General features: G+C 37.5%; 1 non-coding gene across 1 annotated transcript; it reads right to left on the bottom strand.

Annotated features, from left to right (window-relative positions):
• Positions 1 to 296: 296 nt before the first annotated feature.
• LOC141635809 (small nucleolar RNA R71) lies at positions 297 to 403 on the bottom strand. Its single transcript, XR_012540468.1, has one exon. It is a non-coding gene; the product is annotated as a small nucleolar RNA R71 (small nucleolar RNA).
• Positions 404 to 10,324: the final 9,921 nt, after the last annotated feature.

Genomic DNA, 10,324 nt, shown 5'->3' with positions numbered 1-10,324 from the left:
AACACTTTTGATATCCGACCGTCTTACATAAATCTGGTGGAGAGAAACCTGTACAGGGGGTGGCGGGTGAAGACCCAAGGAAGCACATGGAGGTCTTTACTGATTACTGTTCTACTATTCCCGCTACAAAGGGAGTAACACAGGATAAGATAAAGGAAGTACTTTTTCCTTTTTCTCTGACTGACTCAGCCCGTGAATGGCCGACTGATCTTGACCGGACTGTTGCTGGTATCCCCAACTGGGAGACTCTCGCACTTGTCTTCTATAAAAGATACTTCCCTCCTCAACGCACTAATCAACTAAGGGGTAAGATTACTAGTTTCAAGCAGGCACCTGATGAGACTTTCAATGAAGCTTGGTGTCGGTTCAAGATGTTGGTGAGGTGTCTTCCTCACCATGGTTTTGATCAATAGTTTTTGTGCAACCAGTTCTATAATAGGTTGTACGACGACCACAAAGCTATACTAGATGCCTTATCCAACGGAAGATTTCAGAAAAATATTGATGATGATAAGGGATGGGGCATTATTGAGGAGATGGCGATCCATTGTGCTAAATATGGGAACCCACGGGACGGTATTCGAACGGTCCATTCAGTTGATAAGGCAGTCCTTGCTCAGCTAGAAGCTATAAATGCCCGGTTTGATAGATAGGAGCTGCAATCTGTCGGGGAGCCACAGACAGTTCATTTGTTGACTAGACAGGAAACTGTTATTTGTGAGAGGTGTGGAAGTGATGACGGTCATACTGCTATTGACTGTCTTACTGAGAAACAACAAGTTCTTTCCTTTCAGCAATATAGGCAAGGAGGAGGTTCTTATTACAACAACCAAGGGGCAGTCTATCTCAATTTGAGGTGGACAAGTCAAAATGTTCTTAATCCCACTCCTCCACCGCAGCAACAGCAGCCATATGTCCCTCCTCATAAAGCTCAACAAGGCTTCCAAAAGCCTCCTTCCTTTCCTCCACCGAATCTAGGCGCATAATCTTCAACTGGGGTAAGTGAGTTAGCTGAGTTAAAGACAATGCTCCAGTCGTTGACAAAGCAATGGCAGCTAAGTGACCAACAGAAAGAAGCATGCATCAAGTCACTTGAAACTCAAGTTGCCGTCTCAATCTGAGAAAAATCCACACGAGACGATAAAATTTGATTAATTTCAGAAGTGGTCGTTTATATGAAGGACCAAAATTGTCAACTTTAGATGATATTGTGGGAAATAAATCTGTATACTTCCCTTAAACTAGAAGGATTATAAAGATTTAATAAAGATGATCTAAGGTCATAAAATAAAATACATAAACATAAGTAAAAAGATTTAGAATTAACCTTCGGTCCTAGCAAATATGGCCTAAGAACAATATCAAAATTGATATTCGCCTATTAGTTGCACCCAAGACGATCTGAGATATGCCCTTTGATTATGCTAGAAATCAATCTAAAATTTTCTGTAAAATTTAATTGTCTTTGTGTTCTTGTGATGAGAAAGAGGAGGCTAGGTCAAGAAAAAACATTAGGGTAGAAATAAATCTCTACCTTTCTTTTTATACAGACCGAAACTTGAAGTCCATTAGGAAAAGAAAAGCTTCCCTAACTTCGGCCAAGTGAACCGAAATAAGAGTATTTTTCTCCTTATTTTGGTCTTTCCAAAAATATATAAAGTGTGTTAAATTGTCATCTAGTGAGGATCGAACCCATGACCTCTTGGCTTGTGCACCCTCACTATTACCACTATGACACATTCAACTTGTTGATATTAAATACAACTGATTATATTTAACTACGAATTAACAGATTAATACGTCCAAACTAACCTTATATATATTTAATTTAAATATAACTTATTATATTGAATTTACGAATTGACAGTTAATTCGTCTCAACTTAATATTATTTAATTTTCATTAAATAATTATCTCATCAACACATTGACTAACTTTTTAGTCATTTTGGGCATCAATGTAATTATATTTCTATAACCACATTTCTCAAACACGTCCTATAGGTGTGACCTTTAGGTACCAGTTGATCACCGCCATCTGTATGATAATAACGTCAAACTTTCTAGCAAGCCAACCGTTATTAGGTAAACGTTAATCAACTGATTAAATATACGAAGTATACCCTAGTGAACCTGTAAGAGATTTACAAATGTTATCACACTAATTTGTGGAGGACACCAGCTCCAACAAACTCTCACTTGTCCTCACAAGTGTATGTGCGATAACCGATTCTCATATCCTATAAAATTTCTCCCACTCAATGTAAAACAATTTGCGAATCCGAATTCACAAAGGTCGTATTTTTACAAGCGATCGATATCAAGAGTGGTTTTCCCGACTAGAGAGTAACTTAACCGATAAACGAATCAACATTCGAGCATGGCCATGCATTTCGCTTACAACTCCTTGAGTGGCCCCGAGAAATAACTATACCGATAAGGGTTGGATATTTTCCTCAACTCGAATCCTGCAGATGTAAGCACAAGATGAAATGACCCAGAAAAAATCTACTTAGCCCCAGTTACGGTAGACCGTGAGAAAGAAACCAAAGTCACCCAAAAACTGCCTTAATCTCATAAGACAGTTGATAGTAAAAAGAATCGACTCTAGGAACACAATGGATGTCCTATCCACGACCTGGTACCGAATGTTTATAAAAATTTAGGACTCCATTACGTTGTCACAAAAAGTTGTCCTACGAGGTATCGTCATAATCTCGTATCTATGATCGATTAGTCAACCGTTTAACTTATGGCTCGTTGAACCCACCATTAATCGACTGCACAATTTAATAGCCGGAGTTATCAGCTCACATTGGCTATTACAGACCAAAACAAATATAATGTAATTCAGTTCACTTTGTGGCGTTCAATGTTGTCAGTACAATCCACATGAAAAAACAAAATATTATATATAAAACGATGAAATTATAGTATATGAAAAAGATAACATATCGAATTCATAATCAGCTACTATAACTCAGGTACACGTTTAATTCTCATGGAGAAAACGTGCCTTCCTTGCTTATCATATTTCTATGGCTCAGTAGTAGAATCTGCTACAACTTCCTGTTTGGAACTATTCCAGCTGACCGCAGCACCATTAAGAGTAAGAACGAATCTAGAATGAGATTTCCAATCATCTCGGTCCGTTTGGAAGCTAGCCTCTGTGTAACCGATTGCGCATAGCTTAGTATCTCCTCCATAAGTGAATACCCAATCCTTAGTCCTCCGTAGGTACTTGAGGATGTTTTTAACAGCTATCCAGTATGTTTCACCTGGAGTCTTTTGGTACCGACTCGTCATACTCAATGCATATGCCACGTCTGGACGTGTGCATATAATGGCATACATGATCGATCCTATTGCAGATGCATAAGGAACACGACTCATGCGCTCAATCCCTTCAAAGCGTCGCAGTGGACTCGAGACTTGCTCAACCGCATCCCGCCGTCATAGGAAGGTTCCCCTTCTTGGAGTTGGTCAGGCTGAACCTCTCAAGAACCATATCCAAATAAGACTCCTGACTAAGTGATAACGTCCGTCGTGATCTATCTCGGTAGATACGGATTCCTAAAATGCGCTGTGCCTCACCCAGATCTTTCATCTGGAAATGGTTCTTCAACCATTCTTTAACCGAAGATAGGGGAGGAATGTCATTCCCAATCAAGAGTATGTCATCGACATACAATATTAAGAACACAATCTTGCTCCCACTCGACTTGATATATAAGCATGGTTCTTCGACCGATCGAGTGAAACCATACTCTTTTATCACTTGGTCGAAACGATGATTCCAACTCTGAGCAGCTTGCTTAAGTCCATAAATGGAACACTTAAGCTTTCATACCTTCTTAGGATGTTTAGGATTTATGAACCCTTCGGGTTGCACCATGTGCAACTCTTCCTCCAAATAACCGTTTAAGAAGGCGGTTTTCACATCCATTTGCCAAATCTCATAATCATGAAATGCGGCAATCGCTAAGATTATCTTAATGGAACGTAGCATGACTACAGGTGCAAAAATCTCATCATAATGCAATCCTTGAACTTGAGTGAAACCTTTTGCCACAAGTCGTGCCTTATATATATCTGGTTGTGCGTCTACAGAACGCTTTATTTTGTAAAGCCATTTGCACTGTAGAGATTTTACCTTATTAGGTAAATCAACTAGATGCCATACGTTATTCTCATACATGGAGTCCATCTCGGATTGCATGGCTTCGAGCCATAGCTTTGAGTCGGAACAGGCCATAGCACCTTTATAGGTTGCGGGTTCATTACTTTCTAGAAGTAAAACGTCATTCTCCTCGACCATACCAATGTATCTGTCCGGAGGATGAGAGTCTCTACCCGACCTCCTAGGTTCCTCAGGAATATTAACCGTATCATCAGTTGGAGGTACAGCTTCCTCCATCTGTTCCTCGGTTGTTGGTTCTGGAATCTCCGACAGCTCGAAGGTTCTATTACTCGACTTGTTCTCGAGAAATTCTTTCTCTAAGAACGTCGCACTAGCCGCAACAAAAACTCGATGTTCGGTTGGCGAATAGAAGTAATGACCAAATGTTCCTTTTGGATAACCTATAAAGTATGTCTTGACCGATCGCGGGCCGAGCTTATCCTCGTGTCTCCACTTGACATAAGCCTCGCAGCCCCAAACCCGAATAAAGGACAAGTTAGGTACTGTTCCCTTCCACATTTCATATGGGGTCTTGTCGGCATGACTTTAGACGGACTTCGGTTAAGTATAAGAGCAGCTGACAAAAGAGCATAACCCCATAATGAATCAGGCACTATGGTGTGACTCATCATGGATCGAACCATATCAAGTAAGGTTCGATTTCTCCGTTCGGACACACCATTTAATTGAGGTGTTCCAGGTGGAGTTAATCGTAGAGCGATTCCACGATCTTTCGGTGTTAATCAAACTCATTTGAAAGATATTCGCCACCCCGATCTGAATGGAGTGCTTTAATCTTTCTACCTAGTTGGTTCTGTACCCTATTCTGGTATTCCTTGAATTTCTCAAAGAACTCACTTTTATGCTTCATTAAGTAGACATATCCGTATCTACTCAAATTGTCCGTGAAAGTGATAAAATATCTATAGCCATCTCTAGCGGTAATTGACATAGGTCCACATACATCCGTATGTATGAGTCCTAATAGGTCACTAGCGCGCATTCCAACACCTTTGAAGGAAATTTGAGTCATCTTGCCAATGAGACATGATTCACACGTGCCATATGCAGAAAATCCGAATGAGGGAATAGTCCCATTATCGACGAGTTTCTTTACGCGTTTCTCATTTATGTGTCCCATTCGACAATGCCATAGATAGGTTTGATCTTTGTCACCAACCTTTAATTTTTTATTATTCATGTGTAATACTTCCGTGGTTTGATCTAAGATATAAATTCCATTCATGGAAACTGCTTTGCCATAAATCATTTAATTAAAAGAGAAAATATAACTATTATCCTTTATTGAAAATGTAAAACCGTCTTTAGCAAGTACGGAAACAGAAATAATGTTCTTAGATAAACTGGGTACATAGTAACAGTTATTTAAAGATAACTCAAAACCACTAGGGAGTTGGATTACATATGTTCCCTTCGAGGCAGCAGCTACTCGTGCTCCATTCCCGACTCGCAGGTCCACATCACCTTTTTCGAGAGGTATGATGTTCTTTAGGCCCTGCAAATGATTACACAGATGAGAATCACAACCAGTATCTAGTACCCAAGTTCCGAAACTTGTATGGTTAATCTCAATCATATGAATATAAGATGACATACCAACAGGAACGACGCGGCCTGCCTTGATGTCCTCACGGTAGACGGGACAGTTCCTCCTCCAATATCCAGTCTTGTGACAATGGTGGCACTCTATGTCACCGCCCTTGCTCTTTGTCTTGCCCTGTGAGCCACTAGTCTCACCAGGCGCACTCTTACCATTTCCTGGCTTCTTAAACTTTGGCTTACCTACAGCTAGGTGGCCATGAACCTTGCCCTTACCTTTACTCTTGTTGTGAATCGTGAGAACATCCTGCTTCATGCTCCCACTCAATTTCATATCCTTCTCGGTCTGTACGAGAAGGGAGTGTAGCTCATGAGGACTCTTTTTCAAGTCATTCATGTACTAGTTCGCCCTGATAAGGGCAAAACCATCGTGAAGAGAATGAAGCATTCGGTCAATGACAATGCTCTCACTGATTCTACAATTCAGTGACTCCAGTTTCTCGACATTCTCAATCATGTGAAGAATGTGTGGGCTAACCGGTTGGCCCTTCTGGAGTTTCGCATCAAAGAAGCGACATGTATGCTCATATGTAACGATTCTCGGTGCCTTTGAGAACTCGTTAGTGAGCGTGGTGAAAACCTTGTTTGCACCTTGGGCAATGAAGCGTCTATGCAAATTGGTTTCCATTGCAAAGATGAGTACGTTCTTTATCGCACCCGCTTCCATAACGAAATCACTATAAACGAGTGACTCATTGATTCCTGCATTTGGGCCTGGGTTGACCGGTATTGGCTTAGTTAAATACCTGAGCTTACCGTCAGCAGTGGCAGCATTCCGTAGTGTCGCCTCCCAGTCCGCAAAATTGGACCCATCATTCTTCAGTCGAGTGGACTGATTCATTTGGTCCATGAACATTTTAAGCCAGGACGAACGATCTAGTGTGGCACTAGGCATTGGGATTGCGTTATTTCCAGCCATTTGTTGCAACAATATTATTGATAATAAGCGTTTTCTACACTGCGAAAGAAGAATAAAATAATAAGCATGCATCGTTTTTATTTTAAGTCTAATGAACTAATGTCATAACGCGAAGACTCAAAAACATTTATACAATTGATCTCCCTCAAGAATTATATAAATGACCCCAAGACTCAATTCTCTGTAAATTGATAAGCTAACATGTTAGCTAATTCTACCGTTAGAATTCTTGGTCGATAAATTTCTGTAAATACTATCTTTAGTCCATCATAATCACGAGAAACTCTTCGGACTACAATGTTGAGGTAAACTAAGTCAACACAACTACTTACCCAACGTAGAAGGGGTCATATTAGGCCTACCGACGAAGAAGGGACTCATAGATGTTTGCCCTTATAAAGACTAATCTCAATTTCCGTTTTAGAGGAAGATCCCATCAACTATTTTTAATTCATTTTAAGTGAACTATAATCTAGCATGCGAGAATGATTTAAACTAAAGTGATGGCTTATAGATCGTGACATCGCATGTCCATGAAAACTAACATACAACTATATGAGTCAATTTTCATGCATTTTAGTAGTAGGTGGTTTGGTTTTAGGCAGAATATGATGCAATTACTAGCAAGTGAATGAAAAGCAATAAAATGAAAAACGTAAAAAAAACAGAAAAAGTCCTAGTGTGGCCTATCCTATCAAAATGAACAATAAATACAAGTTTGGAATCCATCCTTGGACCCGAGAAGCTTGTCTTGATGTTCCATCTTGATCCATGTAGCGGAGTGAGCTTGAATCTTCATCTTTAGTCTTCTTTGAAATTACAATAAATAAAATTACATAATTGACCTATTAATTACATTCTAATTTCAAAACCCAAAACTAAAATAAAGGAGATTCGAGATCTCATAATTACATAAAAATCATGTTTCCTTAATTACGAAAACATAATTGACTAAGGCCACACTAAGTATTACAAATTACAACCGATTGCAAAATTAAATACGTAAATAAAATTCATTCATTCGATTCATTCAACATAATTAAAAGCATCAACTAAAATAAATTAAACATACATAATACAATACATTAATTATGTTGATTAATTTATCCAAACCACCTATTTAAATTAAATTAAGTGACAATTCCGCAATTTAATCACATTAATTTCATTTCAATCCATATTAAACTTGTAATATGAATTCTATCCGTCAAAATTTTAAACCGCTTTAAAATAACTCGGTATCTTTGAATTGTGAACCGATTCACAATAACTAATTGGCCAAAAATAAAAAAAAACAAAAACCAATTAAAATTGGTTCGGCTGAAAAAATAAACAAAAGTTTTTTTTTTTATTATTTTTAACAGCTACTACACGGCTGATCATAAAAAAAACAGCCCCTTCCCCTTTTTCTTTATTCGGCAATTAAGAAAAAAAACTTCCATAATTTTTTTCGGAAAAAAATCTTTCCTTCTTTTTTTTTTTTTTTCTGATTCGGTAATAGAGAAAAAAAAAACATAAAAACGTTTTTTTTTCACGGCATACCTAAAAAAAAATTGAGCCGTCAAAATTATTTTCCTTTTGCGACAAAAAGCCCTAATACAAAAATTGATGAAGAAAAAAGTTTATAGTTGCTAATAGAACATGGTTTAGCAAATGAATTAACAATCATGATTAATCTTATATGCTAAAACTATATAGCAAAAACAAGTTCTTGTATCAATGACATGATGATACTATATTTATTTTAACTTAATCTGCATTAAATCAAAATCTACCAATTCTCATATGATAATTTTAACCGATTAAAACAATGATATGATCTAAAGAAATTGGATATAAATCATCAAACAAAAGGAAAAACGAAAGAAGAAAAAAAACAGGCCGAAAGATAAAAAAACTCGGCCAAAAAAAAAAATTTTTTTTTTTTTTTTTTTTAGCCGAAAAAAAAAACGAAACCCTAATTTTTTTTCCTGAAAATTAGGTTATAGTTTACATACAAATTTTATGAAAATCATCAAAATTAAAATCGTATCCTATTGCTCTGATACCACTTGTGGGAAATAAATCAGTATATTTCCCTTAAACTAGAAGGATTATAACGATTTAATAAAGATGATCTAAGGTCATAAAATAAAATACATAAACATAAGTAAAAAGATTTAGAATTAACCTTCGGTCCTAGCAAATATGGCCTAAGAACAATATCAAAATTGATATTCGCCTATTAGTTGCACCCAAGACGATCTGAGATATGCCCTTTGATTATGCTAGAAATCAATCTAAAATTTTCTGTAAAATTTAATTGTCTTTGTGTTCTTGTGATGAGAAAGAGGAGGCTAGGTCAAGAAAAAACATTAGGGTAGAAATAAATCTCTACCTTTCTTTTATACTGAGACCAAACTTGAAGTCCATTAGGAAAAGAAAAGCGTCCCTAACTTCGGCCAAGTGAACCGAAATAAGAGTATTTTTCTCCTTATTTTGGTCTTTCCAAAAATATATAAAGTGTGTTAAATTGTCATCTAGTGAGGATCGAACCCATGACCTCTTGGCTTGTGCACCATCACTATTACCACTATGACACATTCAACTTGTTGATATTAAATACAACTGATTATATTTAACTACGAAATAACAGATTAATTCGTCCAAACTAACCTTATATATATTTAATTTAAATATAACTTATTATATTTAATTTATGAATTGACAGTTAATTCGTCTCAACTTAATATTATTTAATTTTCATTAAATAATTATCTCATCAACACATTGACTAACTTTTTAGTCATTTTGGGCATCAATGTAATTATATTTCTATAACCACATTTCTCAAACACGTCCTATAGGTGTGACCTTTAGGGACTAGTTGATCACCGCCATCTGTATGATAATAACGTCAAACTTTCTAGCAAGCCAACTGTTATTAGGTAAACGTTAATCAACTGATTAAATATACGAAGTATACCCTTGTGAACTTGTAAGAGATTTACAAATGTTATCACACTAATTTGTGGAGGACACCAGCTCCAACAGATATATCAGACCCGAGGAAGGCCGTTAATGCTGATAAACAGTCAACTGTAGCTGAAAAGATGCCAAGTACAAAGGAAATACTCGATCGACTAATTTCGGGGGCGATCGAGTAGAATTGAAGCTTAAATCACTCGATCGAAGGGAAATATTACTCGATCGAGTGAACTGGATAATCAAGGGAACGATCGAGAGGTGCAAATCACCCGATCGAGTGAAAAATTGGAAGAATCTGTTCGATCGAGTGGTATTTTACCTCGATCGAACACTGTGCTTATTGAAGAACTCGATCGAGAGCCTGCTATTGCTCGATCGAGTGAAACATCACCTGGAAGGACTCGATCGAGAGGCAAAAAGTCTCTATCGAGTGAAAAAGAGCTTGAACCTGCTGAGACGTTGGAAGAGAGAAACAAAGGGCTCGAGATTCCTATTACCGTGCCTTTCCCGAGGCGATTACAGAGCACGAAAGCAAATCAACAGTTGGGTAAATTTGCCGAGCTCCTGAAAAGCTTACAGGTTACTGTTCTATTCACCGAGTTGCTGATACAGGTACCCTCTTATTTAAAGTTTATGAAA

This window comes from Silene latifolia, chromosome Y (genome assembly GCF_048544455.1).
Source record: "Silene latifolia isolate original U9 population chromosome Y, ASM4854445v1, whole genome shotgun sequence".
NCBI classification, from domain to species: domain Eukaryota; kingdom Viridiplantae; phylum Streptophyta; class Magnoliopsida; order Caryophyllales; family Caryophyllaceae; genus Silene; species Silene latifolia.
Note: the sequence above shows the minus strand (reverse complement) of the source record. Positions and strands in the feature narration are given on the sequence as shown.